The 19,029-nt window shown below is 38.6% G+C and overlaps 1 long non-coding RNA gene across 12 annotated transcripts in view; it reads right to left on the bottom strand.

Annotated features, from left to right (window-relative positions):
• The window catches only part of LOC123780474 (uncharacterized), a 61,919-nt gene that overhangs the window by 21,106 nt on the left and 21,784 nt on the right, over nt 1-19,029 (bottom strand). For 10 of the 12 annotated variants that reach the window (XR_015723468.1, XR_015723469.1, XR_015723471.1 and 7 more), the window contains 2 exons: nt 18,787-18,895; nt 15,389-18,295 (listed from right to left, as the gene is read on the bottom strand). This is a non-coding gene — a long non-coding RNA (uncharacterized LOC123780474). The other 2 variants (XR_006776425.2, XR_015723473.1) reach the window with 2 other exon arrangements.

Raw genomic sequence — 19,029 nt, 5'->3', positions numbered from 1 at the left:
AAAAGACTGAGATTATACCAGGCACATTTTCAGACCACAGTGCTTTAAAACATGAACTCAATCACAAGAAAAAGTATGGAAGGAACACAAATACATGGAGGTTAACGAGCATCCTACTAAAGAATGAATGGGTCAACCAGGAAATTAAAGACTTTTAAAAATACATGGAAATATATGAAAGTGAAAACTCCACAGTTTAGAACCTTTGGGATGTAGCAAAGGCGGTCCTAAGAGGGAAATATATAGCATACAGGCCTTTCTCAAGAAAGAAAAAAGTCTCAAATACAAAACCTAAACTTATACCTAAAGGAGCTGGAGAAAGAATAGAAATTAAGCCTAAATCCAGCAGGAGAAGAGAAATAATAAAGATTAGAACAGAAATCAATGATACAGGGGTGCCTGGGTGGCTCAGTTGGTTGGCTGTCATGATCCCAGGGTTCTGGGATCAGCCCTGTGTTGGGCTCCCTGCTCAGCAGGGAATCTGCTTCTCCCTCTCCTTTTGCTCTTTCCCCCTGTTCATGGTCTCTCACTCTCTCTCACTCTATCTGAAATAAATAAATAAAATCTTTTAAAAAAAGAAATCAATGATACAGAAATAAAAAAAAACAGTAGAACAGATTAACGAAACTAGGAGATGGTTGTTTGAAAGAATTAATAAGATTGATAAACCCTTAGCCAGATTTCTCAAAAAGAAAAGAGGAAGGGGGGTGCCTGGGTGGCTCAGTCGTTAAGCGTCAGCCTTCGGCTCAGGGCGTGATCCCAGTGTTCTGGGATCGAGCCCCACATCAGGCTCCTCCAATAGGAGCCTGCTTCTTCCTCTCCCACTCCCCCAGCTTGTGTTCCCTCTCTCGCTGGCTGTCTCTATCTCTGTCAAATAAATAAATAAAATCTTAAAAAAAAAAAAGAAAAGAGGAAGGACCCAGATAAATAAAATCATAAATGAAAGAGGAGGGATCACAACCAACACCAAAGAAACACAAGCAATTATAAGAGAATATTAAGAGCAATTATATGCCAACAAATTAAGCAACCTAGAAGAAAGGGATGCTTTCCTAGAAACATATAACCTACTAAAATTGAAACAGGAAGAAATAGAAAACCTGAATAGACCAGTAACCAGCAAAGAAATTGAACCAGTAATCAAAAATCTCCCAATAAACAAGAGTTCAGTACCAGATGGCCTCCCAGTGGAATTCTACCAAACATTTAAAGAAGAATTAATACCTATTTATTCTTCTGAAGCTGTTTCAAAAATAGAAATGGAAGGAAAACTTCCAAATGCTTTCCATGAGGCCAGTATTACCTTGATCCCAAAATCAGACAAAGACCCCACCAAAAAGGAGAATTACAGATCAATATCTTTGATGAACATGGATGCAAAAATTCTCACCAAGACACTAGCTAATACGATCTAACAGTACATTAAAAGGATTATTCACCATGACCAAGTGGGATTTATTCCTGGGCTGCAAGGGTAGTTCGACATCTGAAAATCAATCCATGTGATACACTACATAAATAAAAGAAAGGATGAGATCCTCTCAATAGATGCGGAAAAAGCATTTGACAAAGTACAGCATTCTTTCTTGATTAAAATTCTTCACAGTGTTGGAATAGAGGGCACATACCTCAATATCATAATGCCACATATGAAAAGACCCACAGTGAATATCATCCTCAATGGGGAAAAACTGAGAGCTTTTCTCCTAAGGTCTGGAACACAGCAGGGATATCCACTCTTACCACTGTTTCTCAACACAGTACTAGAAGTCATAGCCTCAGCAATCCAAAAACAAAAATAAAATAAAATAAAATAAAATAAAATAAAATAAAAGGCATCCAAATCAGCGAAGTAGAAGTCGAACTTTCACTCTTTGCAGATGACATGATGCTCTATGTAGAAAACCTGAAAGACTCCACCAAAAAATTGCTAAAAGTGATACAGGAATTCAGCAAAGTCGAAGGATATAAAATCGATGCACAGAAGTCAGTTGCACTTCTACACACTAACAATGAGGCAGAAGAAAGAGAAATTAAGGAATCTGTCCCATTTACAATTGCACAAAAAACCATAAGATACCTAGGAATAAACCTAACCCAAGAGGCAAAGGATCTGTACTCAGAAAACTACAGAACACTCAGGAAAGAAATTGAGGAAGATGCAAAGAAATGAAAAAACATTCCATGCCCATTGATCAGAAGGACAAATATTGTTAAAATATCTATGCTACCCAAAGCAATCTATACATTCAGTGCAATCCCTATCGACATACCATCAACATTTTTCACAGAGCTGGAACAAACAATCCTAAAATTTGTATGGAACCAGAAAAGACCCCAAATAGTCAAAGGAATGTTCAAAAAGAAAACTAGAGCTAGAGGCATCACAATTCCAGACTTCAAGCTGTACTACAAAACTGTAATCATCAAGACAGTATGGTACTGGCACAAAAACAGACACATAGATTAATGGAACAGAATAGAGAACCCAAAAATGGACCCTCAACTCTATGGTCAACTAATCTTCAACAAAGCAGAAAAAAATGCCCAAAGGAGGGGTGCCTGGGTGCCTCAGTCAGTTAAAGCGTCTGCCTTTGGCTCAGGTCATAATCCCAGGGTCCTGGGATTGAGCCCTATGTTGGGTTCCCTGCTCAGGGAGAGTCTGCTTCTTCCTCTGCCCCTCCCCCTGCTCGTGATCTCTCTCTCTCTCTAGTAAATAAATAAAAATCTTTTTAAAAAAAGAAAACCCAATGGAAAAAAGACAATCTCTTCAACAAATGGTGCTGGGAAAATTGGACAGCCACATGTAGAAGAATGAAACTGGACCACTTTCTCACACCATAAAAAAAAATATACTCAAAATGGATGAAAGACCTAAATGTGATACAGGAATCCATCAAAATCCTAGAGGAGAACGCAGGCAGCAACCTCTTTGACCTTGGCCACAACAACTTCTTGCTAGACATGTCTTCAACGCCAAGGGAAACAAAAGCAAAAATGAACTACTGGAACTTCATCAAGATAAAAAGCTTTTGCACAGCAAAGGAAACAGTCGACAAAACTAAAAGGCAACCTACAGAATGGGAGATGATATTTGCAAACGTCTCATCAGATAAAGGGCTAGTATCCAAAATGTATAAAGAATTTATCAAACTCAACACCCCAACATAAGAAATCCAATTAAGAAATGAGCAGACAGCATGAACAGACATTTCTCCAAAGAAGACATACAAATGGCCAACAGACACACTTGGCATCATGGAAATACAAATCAAAACCACAATGAGATACCACCTCTCACACCAGTCAGAATGGCTAAAATTAACAACAGCAGAAACAACAGATGTTGGTGAGGATGTGGAGAAAGGGGACCCTCTTACACTGTTGGTGGGAATGCAGGCTGGTGCAGCCACTCTGGAAAACGATAGGGAGGTTCCTCACAAAGTTAAAAACAGAACTACCCTATGACCCAGCAACTGCACTAGTAGGTATTTAACCTAAGGATACCAACATAGTGATTCAAAGGTGTACATGCACCCCAATGTTTATAGCAGCAATGTCCAAAATAGCTAAGAATGGATAGAGTCCAGATGTCTATGGACTGATGAATGGATAAAGAAGAAGTGGTATATATATACAATGGAATATTACTCAGCCACCAAAAAGAATGAAATTTTGCCATTTGCAACATCATGGATGCAACTAGAGAGTTGCTAAGTGAAATAAGTCAGTGAGAGAAAGACAAATATCATAAAATGCCACTCTTATGTGGAATTTAAGAAACAAAACAGATGAACATAGGGGAAGGGGAGGAAAAATAAATTAAGATAAAAACAGAGAAGGAGGGGGGGCACCTGGGTGGCGCAGTCGTTAAAGCGTCTGCCTTCAGCTCAGGGCGTGATCCTGGCGTTCCGGGATCGAGTCCCACATCGGGCTCCTCTGCTGGGAGCCTGCTTCTTCCTCTCTCACTCGCCTGCTCTGTTCCCTCTCTCGCTGGCTGTCTCTCTGTCACATAAATAAAAATAAAATCTTTAAAAAAAAAAAAACAGAGAAGGAGGCAAACCATAAGAGATTCTTAACTATAGTAACAAATTGAGATTGCTGGAGGGGAGGTAAGTGGGAGGATGGGGTAACTGGGTGATGGACATTAAGGAGGGCACTTGATGTAACGAGCACTGGGTGTTATATGCAACTGATAAATCACTAAATTCTACCTCTAAAACTAATAATACACTGTATATTAATTAAATTGAATTTAAATTAAAATTAAAAAAAAAATAAAGGTCAGAAAAATGTGTAGAGTCACTGTTGTCCTATACAGTAGGCACCAGCCACACATGGCTATTCAAATTTAATTTAAATCAAATTAAAATGGAGTTCCTCATTCACACTCACCAGGTTTCAGGAGTTCAACAGGTATCTAATGGCTACTTTATTGGAAAATGTAGATACAGAATATTTTTTCATTTCCGCAGAAATTTTTATTGGACTTTACTTGTGTAGAACATGCCACATATTACCTATGAAGTGGGAGAAAAAAATACATGTTATATTTGCTTGTATTTTAAAAACTGGAAAGTTAGAAAGTGATAAAAATCTAAATGGAAATGGTTAGCAGCCCAGGATGGAAGCTAATGAGGTACATCCTCTCAAAAATATTGTATTTACTGACTTCATATAAAAATGACAAGAAACAATGACCAAATAACAATGCATGATTCTAGCACCCAGACTGAATACTCTAAACACATTTCCCACTAAAAAGATCCAGACTCCTCTAGAGAAATGACTGATTCTAGCTCCACAGAAGAAATTGTACCACGTGTCTTGACCAAACTCTCCTATGAGAAAACATGTCAAAATGACTCAGAATCCAATTTGAAGTGTCTCACATAGGCCAGATAGAACAATTTGATGCTAAGTAAAATAATGACTACAATGGACTAGTTAGTATACATCAAATATATAAACATCTATGAGTCATGATGACATTCTAAAAGGAAAGCAACTGAAATCTAAAAGGTTAAGCAGCTGACTCTTGATTTCAGCTCAGGTCATATCTCAGGGTCCTGGGATGGAGCCCTGCATCGGGTTCTGTACTCAGCGGGAAGTCTGCTTGAGATTCTCTCTCTCCCTCTCCTTTTGCCCCTCCCATCGCTCTCTCTCTAAAATAAATAAATAAATCTTAAAAAAATAAAAGGAACGCAAAACACAAACAAAACCAACTCATTCTCACCTTTGAATAATCCTAGGGAAACTCATTATTTTGAAAGGTGGAAATACTGCAAAGGAATTAAACATTCCTCCTTCCCTTACTGTGCAAACCATACCTCAGCATAGTGTAATTGTTGATGAGGGGGAGTTCCTCTTATAGAAGAATTCCAGCTAATAAATGCAGAAGAAATTATAGAATTAGAACATCACCCCTTTAGAATCTTTAATGAAATGCAGATCTAGGCAATGATCTTCAAGGCTGGAAAAAATATGAGGTAAAAAGCAGATGAGGGACGCTTGGGTGGCTCAGTCAGTTAAGCACCTGCCTTTGGCTCAGATCGTGATCCCAGGGTCCTGGGATCAAGCCCCATGTTGCACTCCCTGCTCAGCTTGGCAGGGTGGGGGGCTGCTTCTCCCTCTCAGGCTCCTCCTGTTTGTGCTCTCTCTCTCTGTCAAATAAATAAATAAAATCTTAAAAAAAAAGCAGATGAAAAATTTTGTCATGGATAGATCAGGCTAATACCACCTGAACTCAGTGATCAATCTTATTATCGTAAGAGAGACAATTAGACACAATGAGTCTCTTGGTGCAATGCTATGAGAAGTATAATACCACATCTGAGGTACTGTTGCCAAAAAATATTAATTAGATCAAGCCCCTAAATCTACTCAATTTAAAGGAAATAGGGAAGAGGGAGCAAAAATACATAAACAACACAATAGGGATACAATCAACACAATCTAGAACGAAAACTTCACAAAACGAAAGATGCAATTTCTTTTTTTTTAAGATTTTGTTTATTTATTTGACAATGAGAGAGACAGCCAGTGAGAGAGGGAACACAAGCAGGGGGAGTGGGAGAGGGAGAATCAGGCTTCCCACCAAGCTGGGAGCCCAATGCGGGGCTCAATCCCAGGACCCTGGGATCACACCCTGAGCCGAAGGCAGATGCTTTTTTTTTTTTTAAGATTTTATTAATTTATTTAACAGAGATAGAGACAGCCAGCGAGAGAGGGAACACAAGCAGGGGGAGTGGGAGAGGAAGAAGCAGGCTCATAGCGGAGGAGCCTGATGTGGGGCTCGATCCCATAACGCTGGGATCACGCCCTGAGCTGAAGGCAGACGCTTAACGACTGCGCCACCCAGGCACCCCCCAAAGGCAGATGCTTAACAACTGAGCCACCCAGGCACCCCAAAAGATGCAATTTCTTAAGCAGATAAAAAGGAAGAAGAAGAAGAAGGGGACCTTCTTTACATTAAAAGCCACCAAAGACTTCAGAGAATTAAGATTAAAACCACAATGAGATACTACCACATGCTTACCTAAACAACAAAAATGAAAAAGATGGAAGATACCAAGTGTTGGTGAGATTGGGAATATAACCTGAAACAACCACTTTGAAAAAGTGTTTGGCAGTATCTACTGAGCTCAGCATACACACACACACTATGACTCAGAAATGTCTGTCTTAGGTACGTGCCCAAGAGAAATGAAAATAAGTATCCATCCAAAAGGTAGGTACAAGTATGAACATTCACAGCAACAGTAGTAAGTAAAAAACTAGAAAATACCCAAATCCCCATAACAGATATATATTAAGATATCTATAATGTAATACTATACACCAATGAGAATGACCTGCAACTATAGACAATGATGATGTAAATCTCTCTCACACACACACACACACACACACACACACACACACACACACACACGTACACTCACACACACATAATATGTTGATTTGAGGAAGCCAGACACAAAAGAGTACATGCTGCATGATTCCAGAAATTTTTTCTTCTAATCTCCCAACTGAGTTTAAGAAAGAAGAGGAAAATCAACATCTCATTTCCTTTCATTTGAAGGTATTTAGTGTCCCTTTATATTACCTTCAGAAAAACCTCAGAGAAGCACATATCCTCCGAGCTCTTGAAAGGTGGTTCACTATATATAGTACCATATTTGATGGACAGAAAACTGAGTATAAGACAGGAGAGATACCTGGCCCTGCCCCACACCTAACCCACTAACTCCAGGTGACCTTGAGTAAGTCACCACACTTCTGCTCGCCTCACCTGTCAAAAGAGGTCAGATCATACCTGCCACCCAACAGCGAGGCCTCAAACACACAATAATGTCATTCTCATCTGAAGAGCACTCTGAGTTCATAAAAAGAATTCATAGTGGAAGTCCAAGGAATTATTTTAAGAGACAAGTTGTCTAATGCATAGTAACTGTGATAATTATTTTTTTGTCTTTTATAATTACCTTCTCATTTTTCTTAAAAAAATACCCTCTGTATATTTTAAAAAAATGCATACTGAAGCATAGCTTTCACCCAAAAAGATATGGCCCTGGGGGCACCTGGCTGGCTCAGTCAGTAGAGCATGTGATTCTTGATCTCGGGGTCATGATTTTGAGTCCCACGCCAGGCATAGAGATTACTTAAAAATATAAATAAATAAATAAATAAATAAATAAATAAATAAATAAATAAAGTTTAAAAAATATGGCCTCAGCCTAACATCACCCACTGTGGGCTGACATAGTTCAACACATGTTTTTTTGTTGTTTTTTTTAAAGATTTTATTTATTCATTTGAGAGAGAGAGCACAAGCGGTGGTTGGGTGGGGGGGCAGAGGAGCAGAGGGAGAAACAGACTCCCCACTGAGCAGGGAGCCCAACGCGGGGCTCAATCCCAGGCCCCAGAGAACATGACCTGAGCCAAAGGCAGACGCTTAACCATCTGAGCCACCCAGGCACCCTCAACACATGCTTTTTAATTCTTTCTAAATGTACTGGTTAGGAATGTGGCCTCTGGAGACAGACTAGGGCCAAACCCTAGTTCTGCCACTTTCAAAGTGTGTGAGTGTGAATATTTCACTTCTTCTTAGAGTCACTGGATTGGCTTCCATCTGCCCTTTTGACCTCATTTCCTACCATCTGTACTCTGTCTGCCAGGCTCCAGCCACTCACACTCATCATCTGCTCCTCAAACAACTGATGCCACACACATCACAAATCAAAAGGCCAGCCCAGGCCTAGTTGCCTCTTGTCCTTCAGGACTCAGCTCAAATGTCACTTCCTGAGAAAGAACTTTACGGACAGCCCAATCTAAGTAATCTCTGACCCATCATTTTCTATTCTATTTATGTGTTTATTTTCCTAAAGCCCACATGGAATTGATCCACTTATGATTTAACTGCTTATTGCCAGTTTTCCCAAACCTGAATGAAAGCTCCAGGGTTTCTGCCTGTCTTGTTCTCTGTTCCCAATACCTAGTTCAGGGCCTCACATATAAATCACTAAAAATGTCTGACCTAAATGAAGGAATTATTACCTATTTGACACACAGGAGCAGACACAGATATTTGACAAAGAAATTAGATGCCAAAGACTCAAAATTTTAAGAACACTATGTTGCCAATCTAGAGTTCTTTTCAAATTGGAATGAGCCAGAACCAACTATTTGAACCAAATTATTCAAAATGTAAACCCTTCCCACCTACCTCCCTGTTTGGGATACAGCAGACCTAGGGTAAGCCCAGGAGTCTGCAGTTTCCACAAATACTCCTTGATGAAATATTTTGATGAAGTGGTCCATGAACCACACTTGGCAAAATCCTGACCTAAACATCTGACATCTGTGTGACATTAACTTAATGCCTACCATGCAGACTTATGTGATACAAGGGGCATCTCCATTAATATAATTACTCAAAGGGAGCACTGGTCCTCCCCTACCACCTGTGACCACAGATTGCTTTCCCACATGGAATCACACTTAAACTCAACAATATTCCTGTGTAGTGGAAGGAACTGTTTATCACTTTACTACTGTATAGATGAGGCTGGTGGAAGGGTAGTGACTTAGCTAATGTTTCCCAATGATGGGAACCTAATGTCTTCATCATTGCTCCAGGAAACTGTCTAGCACACTGGACATTATACTTGGTTCTTCCCTATCAGCTCCTGTTTGGAGGGCTCACAGTCCATGCCCTTCTCTGATGTTCTACTAGAAGGGAAAGTCAGGGGATCAGAGAGCAGTTGGAATAGAGAGGAAAGTGAGAGGAAGGGAAAGCACATGAAACACAGGGGAAATGGGTGAGCATGTGCTTGCCTGTCCCCACTCAGGTAACAGAAAGCTGTGCAGTGACACCGTGCTCCTTCCCAGCTCCATCCCACAGCTCCCTCCCACACACAGCAGTGACACCGAAGCTCTCACATCATGGAAATGTGCGCTCATGCCTGCTTGCTGCTCCATATCTAAGTATTCTCTCTGGTCGTCATGATGGAATGTTCATGTCAGAAGCAGCACAGTGACAGAATGAAGGAGGAAAAGTTGGAACAGGCAACTAGCATTTTGAGGGCCTACTAAATGCCACACAGTATAAGTTGTTATTTTCAGACTTTTTTTTCTTTAAATCCTCAAAGTATTGCTCTGATGTGGGCAAGATTACTTACAGACTGGCTCAGAAAGTAAAAGGTCCACACCCAAAGAACTCTAGGGAAGTGACAAATGGACAGAGAAGCCAACCTGAAGGAGCTTCTGCTAGCGGGACCTCAGCTTCAGCAACTTGCAAGCAGACCACTGCACAACATGCTGCCCAAAATAAGCAAAGAGAGCCTCTGCTGACAACTGGACTGATGGAAAAAGAGGCCAAGACTCAATAGCAGAACACATGCAACACACATAGGAGACACTCCCTGAAGCGACAGGCCCTGGGGAACAGGGGACACTGCACTGCAGGGCACTGCAGGACCTCTTCTTTTTAAGGCTATTTATCGTTCAGAGCAAGAGAATTAGTGGACTTTCCTAACACACAGACACAGATACAGAAAGTCAGACAAAATGAGGAGATAAACACCTCCCCCCAAATGAAAGTACAGGACCAAACCACAGCAAGAGACCAAACGGAAACAAGATACACATAATATGCCTGATAGAGAATTTCAAGTAATGATCATAAAGATACTCACCAGAATGGAGAAAAGAGTAGAGGACATCAGTAAGACCCTTAACTCAGAGATAAAAAAGAATCAATCAGAGATCAAGTGCACAATAAATGAAATTAAAATTAAAAATACACTTGATGGAATAAATAGCAAGCAAGGTGAAGCACAGGAACAAATGAATTAATGACCTGGGAGACAGAGTAACAGAAAATAACCAAACTGAGCAAAGGAGAGGAAAGAAAATTACGCAAATTGAGAATGGTCTTAGGGAACTCAGTGGCTCCGTCGAGCGTAATAACATCCTCATTTTTAGGATCTCAGAAGAAGGAGAGAGAGACAAGGGGGCAGAAATTTTATTTAAAGAAATAATAGCTGAAACGTTCACTAATCTGGGGAAGGAAGCACATATCTAGATCCAGGAGGCACAGAGATCGGCCCCATCCCAAATTCAACCCAAGGAGGTCCACACCAAGACATATAGTAATTAAAAGGTCAAAAAGGAGCAATAAAGAAAAAATGTTAAAAGCAGCAAGAGAAGACAGTTACATAAAAGGGAATCCCCATAAGGTTATCAGTGGATTTTTTCAACGGAAACTTTCCAGGCTAGAAGGGAGTGTTATGATATATTCAAAGTGCTGAATGGGAAAAATCTGCCGAATGCAGCAAGGCTGTCATTCGGAATAGTAGAGATAAAGAGTTTCTCAGACAAACAAAAACTAAAGGAGTTCATGACTACTAAACCAGCCCTTCAGCAAATACTAAAGGGGACTCTGAGTAGAAAGGAAAGCCCTAAGTGAGAGTATGAAAAGTAAAAAACACCAAAGCAATAAAAATAAATATTTCTGTAAAAATCAGTCAAGGAATTCATAAAAGGAAGTAAAATGTGACACCACATACCTAAAACATGGGAGGAAGAGGAGTAAAGAATGAGTTTAAACTTAAGCAATCATCAACTTAATATAGACTGCTATATGCAGAAGATCTCATATACAAACCTAATTGCAAGCACAAATCAAAAACCAGTAATAGATACATGAAAAATGCAGAGAAAGGAATCCAGTTATATCACTAAAGAAAGCCAACAAAGCATGAAAGAGAGCAAGAGAAGAATCAGAGAAAATCTACAGAAAAAATCCACAAAACACGTAATAAAATGGCAATAGGTACATATCTATAGACAATTACTTTGAATGAAAATGGACTAAACACTCCAGTCAAAAGACATAGGGTGACAGAGTGGATAAATAAAACAAGACCTGGGGTGTCTGGGTGGCTCAGTCGGTTGAGTGTCTGACTCTCTTTTTTTTTTTAATGATTTTTTATTATATTATGTTAGTCACCATACAGTACATCCCCGGTTTCCGATGTAAGGCTCGATGATTCATTAGTTGTGTATAACACCCAGTGCACCATGCAATACGTGCCCTCCTTACTACCCATCACCGGTCTATCCCATTCCCCCACCCCTCTCCCCTCTGAGGCCTTCAGTTTGTTTCTCATAGTCCATAGTCTCTCATGTTTCATTCCATTTTAAAAAAGAGAGAGGACTCAAACAAAATTACTAATGAAAGAGGAGAAATAACAACCAATAATACAAAAATACAAACAACTGTAATATGAAATTATGAAAACCTATATGCCAACAAATTGGACAACTATGAAAAAATGGATAAATTCCTAGAAACATATAAACTACCAAGACTAAAGCAGGAAGAAATAGAAAATTAGAACAGAAAAATTGAATTACTAATCAGAAAACTCCCAAAAAATAAAAATCCAGGACCAGACAGCTTCACAGGCAAATTCTACCAAACATTTAAAGAAGAGTTAATACCCATTCTTCTCAAACTATCCCAAAACACAAAAAAGGAAGGAAAACTTCCAAACTCATTCTATGAGGCAAGCATTACCAAAAACCAGATAAAGACACCACCAAAAAAAAGAGACTACAGGCCAATATCTCTGACAAACATAGATGCAAAAATCCTTAACAACATACTAGCAAACCAAATCCAACAACATATTTCAAAAAATCATTCACCACGATCAAGTGGGATTTATTCCTGGGTTGCAAGGCTGTTTCAATATTCATAAATCAATCAACGTGATACATCACATCAATAAGAGAAAGGATAAGACCATATGATCATTTTAATAGATGCAGAAAAAGCATTTGACAAAATACAATATCATTCATGATACAAACCCTCAACAAAGTCAGTTTACAGGGAACATACCTCAACATAATAAAGGCCATCTATGAAAAACCTAAAGCAAACATCATACTTAATGGGGGAAAACTGAGAACTTTTCCCCTAAGGTCAGGAACAAGACAAGGATGTCCACTCTGACCACTGTTATTTAACAATAGTACTGGAAGTCTCAGCCGCAGCAATCAGACAACGAAAAGAAATAAAAGGCATCCAAAGGTAAGAAGGAAGTAAAACTTTCACCATTTGCAGATGACATGATATTATATATAGAAAACCCTAAAGACTTCACCAAAAAACTGCTAGAACTGATAAATGAATTAAGTAAAGTCACAGAACACAAAATCGGTGTACAGAAATCGGTTTCATTTCTATACACCAAAAACAAAGCAGCAGAAAGAGAAATTAAGAAAACAATCCCATCTACAATTGTACCCAAAATAATAAGATACCTAGAAATAAACCTAACCAAAGAGGTAGAGGATCTGTACTCTGAAAACTATAAAACACTGATGAAAGAATTGAAGATGACACAAAGAAATGGGAAGACATCCTTATGCTCATGGATTGGAAGAATATTGTTAAAATGTCTACATTATCCCAAGCAATGTACACATTTCATGCAATCCCTATTAAAATACCAACAGCATTTTTCACAGAACAAGAACAAATAATCCTAAAATTTGTATCGAACCACAAAAGATCCCAAAGAGCCAAAACAACCTGGAAAAAGAAAAGCAAAGCTGGAGGCATCACAATTCCAGACCTCAAGCTATATTACAAAGCTATACTAATCAAGACAGTATGGTACTGGGGAGCACCTAGCTGACTCCATCAGGAGAGTGTGGGACTCTTGATCTCAAGGTCATGAGTTCAAGCCCCATGTTGGGCATGGAGCCTACATAAAAAAAAAAAGATATGGTACTGGCACAAAAATAGATACACAGATCAAAGGAACAGAATAGAAAACCCAGAAATAAACCCACAATTCCATGGTCAATTAGTCTTCAACAAAGCAGGAAAGAATATCCAGTGGAAAAAGACAGTCTCTTCAACAAATGGTGTTGGGAAAACTGGACAGCAACATCCAAAACAATGAAACTGGACCACTTTCTTATACCGTACACAAAAATAAATTTAAAGTGGATTAAAGACCTAAATGTGAGACTTGAAACCATAAAAATTCTAGAAGAGAACACAGGCAGTAACTTCTTTGACACGGGCTATAGCAGTTTCTTTCTAGATATGTCTCCTGAGGCAAGGAAACAAAAGTAAAAATAAACTATCGGGACTACATCAAAATAAAAAGCTTCTGCACAGTGAAGGAAAAAAATCAACAAAACTAAAAGGCAACCAATGGAATGGGAGAAGATATTTGCAAATGACATATCTGATAAAGGGTTAGTGTCCAAAATATATAAAAAACATATAAAACTTGAGACCAGAAAAACAAATACTCCAATTAAAAAATGAGCAGAAGACATGAAAAGACATTTCTCCAAAGAAGACATACAGATGGCCAACAGACACATGAAAAGATGCTCAACGTCACTCATCATCAGGGAAATGCAAATCAAAACTACAATGAGATATCACCACACACCTGTCACAATGCCTAAAATCAAAAACAGAAGAAACAAGTATTGGTGAGGATATGGAGAAAAGGGAACCCTCCTGCACTATTGGTGGGAGTGCAAACTGGTATAGCCACTGTGGAAAACAGTATGAAGGTTCCTCAAAAAATTAAAAATAGAACTAACCTACAATCTAGGGATCACACTACTGGGTATTTCCCCCAAAAAATACAAAAACAGGGGTGTCTGGCTGGCTCAGTCAGTAGATCATCCGACTCTTGATCTCAGTGTTGTGAGTTCAAGCCCCACGTTGGGCATGGAGCCTACTTAAAAAGTAAAAACAAAACAAAAAAAACCCACACTAATTCAAAGGAATACATGCACCCCCTACGTTTATTGCTGCACTATTTACAAAACCAAACCATGGAAGTGGCCCAAGCATCCCTCAATATATGAATGGATAAAGAAGATGTGATATATACATACATATACCAATGGATATTATTCAGCCATAAAAAGGAATGAAATTTGCCATTTGATACAGCTAAAGAGTATAACCCTGAGCAACGTAAGTCAGAGAAAGACAAATACCATATGATCTCAATAATATGTGCAGTTTAAGAAACAAAACAAGAGGGGCATCTGGGTGGCTCAGATGGTTAAGCGTCTGCCTTTGGCTCAGGTCATGATCTCCAGGTCCTGGGATTAAGTCCCACGTCGGGCTCCCAGCTCAGCAGGGAGTCTGCTTCTCCCTCTCCCTCTGCCTCTCCCTCTGCTTGTGCTCTGTCTCTCTCTCACTCTCTCTCTCTCAAATGAATAAATAAAATCTTAAAAAAAAAGAAACAAATGAGCAAAGGAAGAAAAAAGTGAGAGAAACAAACCAAGAAATAAACTTGTAAGTATAAAGAACAATTTGATGGTTACTAGAGGGGAGGTGGATGGGGGGTGGGGGAAATAGGGGATGGAGATTAAAAAGTACACTTATCAGATGAAAAAAAATGAAATGATAAAAAAGATAAGGTTTATATAATGTATGAAATGAATAAAATTTAGTTTGTAAAAACAAGGAAAACAACACTTAATACCTATCATAGTAACAAATGATTCACCCAACAGATCTGAGTGCATCAGTCTGCACCAAACCCCACAGCAGTCACTGAGTCACCATGGTAAACATACTGGCCAAGGAAAGCTTGGAAAAAACAAGTAGCAACCACCCTGATTTGGTCTGAACATGTGGTAGGAACTGAGCAGGACTGACATAACACACAGTAATTCACCCCTCCAGTATTCCTGACAATATATTCCTAGCAGCTTTAGCAATATATATATATATGTGCATACATACGTACTCACATTCATATATGCTTCTTCCTCTTCTCTCCCCACTCAAGATCCCAGGAATTCATTATAGTGGAATAGCTGGGGAGTAAAAAAGAAAAACACTACAATCCAATGGATTCAATTCTAAACACACATATAAACTTGAAAACTACTAAACTATTTTAGTGATGGAATTTTGTTTTTGAGATGAACTGTAGACTTGCCTCTGGGACATTTTTCTCCCTAGTTTCAATACATTGCCAATAACCTCCAAAAGCTGATACAGAAATATAAACAAATGCATGTTATGCATCAAGTACTTTTTCCATTGTAGAGTAAGTAGTCTGAGCTTTCAACCAAAAAGATTCCTCAATGGCTATTTTTTGACATTTTGGCTGCTGACAGTTTAGTGAAAATATACGTGCAAATTGCAATTAAAAAATACCATCATTCATGATAGCACCAAAAAGTATAAAATACTTAGGAATAATCTCTCCACATATGTGTAAGGTAGGTACATTGAACACTACAAAACACTGCTGACAGAAATTAAAGATCTAACTAAATGGAGGGACATACCATCTTCATGTGTCAGAGCACTCGTATTGTTAAGATGTCTGTTCTCCTCAAACTGATCTATAGATTCAGTGTCATCCTAATAAAAATCCTAGCACACATCTTGTTTGTTAAGAAACTAAGAGTCTGGGGCGCCTGGGTGGCACAGCGGTTAAGCGTCTGCCTTCGGCTCAGGGCGTGATCCCAGCGATATGGGATCGAGCCCCACGTGAGGCTCTTCTGCTAAGAGCCTGCTTCTTCCTCTCCCACTCCCCCTGCTTGTGTTCCTTCTCTCGCTGGCTGTCTCTATCTCTGTCGAATAAATAAATAAAATCTTTAAAAAAAAAGAAACTAAGAGGCTGATTCTAAAATTCATGTTGAAATGCAAAGGATCTAGATGATAAAAACAACTTTGAAAAAGAACAAATCTGATTGTGCTATTCAGAGCGTGGATGGACCCAGAGGGTATTATGGTAAGTGAAATAAGTCAGACTAAGACAGACAAATACCATATGATTTTACTCATATGTGGAATCTAAAAAAGCAAATGAATAAACAAAAAGCAGAATCAGACCTATATATACAGAGAACAAACTGATGGTTGCCAGAGGGGAAGGGGATGTGGGATGGGCAAAATGGGGGAAGGGGAGTGGGAGATACAGGCTTCCAACTATGGAATGAATAAGTCTTAGGAATAAAAAGCACAGCGTAGGAAATATAGTCAATGGCTTTGTAATAGTGTCGTATGGTGACAGATGGTAGCTAAGCTTGTGATGAACACAGCATAACGTAAAAACTTCTCGAACCACTATGTTGTACACCTGAAACTAATGTAACATTGTGTGTCAACTACTCAAAAATTTTTTTTAAAAAAAGAACAAAGTTGGAGGATCAAAACTACCTGATTTCAAGAGTTATGATAAACCTTCAGTAATTAAAACAGTGTGGTATTGGCATCAAGGCAGACGGTAAGTAGATCAAAGGAACAGAATAAAGAGTCCAGAAATTTCGCACCTATAAGAACAACTGATTTTTGACAAAAATGCAAAGGCAATTCAGTGGAGAAAGAACAGTCTTTTCAACAAATGGTGCAGAAACAGGTGAGTAACCATATGCACAAACATAAACTGTGATCCATGTATCATACCATATACAAAAGTCAACTCAAAATGGATTGTAGACCTAAATATAAAACCTAAAACTTCTAAAAGAAAACAAAGGAGAAAATCTTGTGACCTTGGATTAGGTAAAGATTTCATAGATGCAAAATCAAAACTATAATTGCTAAGTGAACAAATCAATAAACTGGACTTCCTCAAAGTTAAAAATGTCTGCTCTTCCAAAGACACTGTTGAGAGAATTCAAAGACAAGCCACTGACGGGGATAAAATATTTGCAAATCAGAACTCTGATAAAGGACTTACATGCAGAATACAGAACATCTCACAAAGGCCAATAACAAGAAAACAGTTACTCCAATAAATAAATGGGCAAAAAATTTGAATAGACACTCCATTAGAAAGGATATATAAATGTTAAATAAGCACATGAAAAGATGCTAAACACCTTTTCTCAAATATTCAAAGTCGTTAGGGAAATGTAAATAAAAACTACAAGATACCACCATACCCCTTTAAGAATAGCCAACACTAAAGAATGACCATAGCAAGTCCTGGCAGGGCTGTGGAGGATGGAACTCTCATACACTGTTAGTGGCAATGAAAAATGATGCCAACACTTTGGAAAACAGTTTGGCAGTTTCTTAAAATGTCAACCTTACAACTACTATATGTCCCAGCCATTGCACTCCTAAGTATTTACCCTAGAGAAAGAGAACATATGTCCAAATGAAGACTCATGTACAAATATTCATAGCAGCTTTATTTATAAGAGCCCCAAACTGGAAACAACCCAAATATCCATGACCAGGTAAATAGATAGAACAAATTGTGATATGTCCATATAATGGAATATTAGTCAATGATAAAAAAGAAGGAACTATTCATACATGCAACAAATGGATAAATCTAGAAATAATTAGGTTGCAGGAAACAAGACACAAAAACTACACACTGTATATTCCATTCACATAAAATTATAAGAAAAGAAAACCAACCCATACTGACAGAAGATCAGTAGTTGCCTGGGAATGAGGCAGGGTGATGTGGAAAGAGGCTAGAGAGAGGTAGATGGGGGCATTACCACGGAGCACAATGTTTTTAAGGTGATGAGTATGTTCATTATCTTAACTGTAGTATTAGATTCACAGGTGCATACAAATATCAAAACTTATCAAGGGTGCCTGGGTGGCTCAGTCATTTAGCGTCTGCCTTCGGCTCAGGTCATGATCCCAGGGTCCTGAGATCGAGCCCCGCATTGGGCTCCCTGCTCAGCAGGAAGTCTGCTTCTCCTTCTTCCACTCCCTCTCCTTGTGTTCCCTCTCTTGCTGTGTCTCTCTCTGTCAAATAAATAAAATCGTTAAAAAAAACTTATCAAAGTATATACTTTATGCAGCGTATTATATGTTAATCATACATCAATAAAGTATTTTATATATTTTTATATATTCATAATTCTCTGATGCAATTAAATAAATCAGGTGAAAGATTCCCACAATTGTGTGTTCTTGTAGCATTAGCAGATCCATGCTATGTCTTATCATATTGGTCTATGCTACATATAACCAAAACAGAAATAATCATTTCCAATGAAATATATCCAAATATTTAGGGAAAGGTAATGCCCATTTCCTTCTAAAGTATGGAAATAAAAATATTCTATTCTAGGAAAATAATCATGATGATATTTAAGAGTAACCAGTTATTTTAGGGAACATAGCTGAGTATCATTATAAGAGGACAAATGCTAGGGTAATAATTATTTTTTTATGTTAAGTTCTAGGGGCACCTGAGTGACTCAGTCAGCTGGGCATCTGACTCTTGGTTTCACCTGGGGTCCGAGTCTCGGGGTCCTGGGATCAAGCCCCACGTTGGGCTCCGTGCTAGGTGAGGAGTCTGCTTGTCCCTCTCCCTCTGCTACTCTCCATGCTCTTCTCTCTCTGGAATAAATGGATAAAAATCTTAAAAATAACAATAATAATTGTTATTATTATTATCATTATTATTTCTAGTCACTGATATCTTTTTTTTAAGATTTTTTATTTATTTATTTGACAGAGAGAGAGAGACAGCC

The sequence above is a fragment of the Ursus americanus genome, chromosome X, assembly GCF_024610735.1.
Source record: "Ursus americanus isolate L20-20 chromosome X, mUrsAme1.1.p, whole genome shotgun sequence".
Classification (NCBI taxonomy): domain Eukaryota; kingdom Metazoa; phylum Chordata; class Mammalia; order Carnivora; family Ursidae; genus Ursus; species Ursus americanus.
Note: the sequence above shows the minus strand (reverse complement) of the source record. Positions and strands in the feature narration are given on the sequence as shown.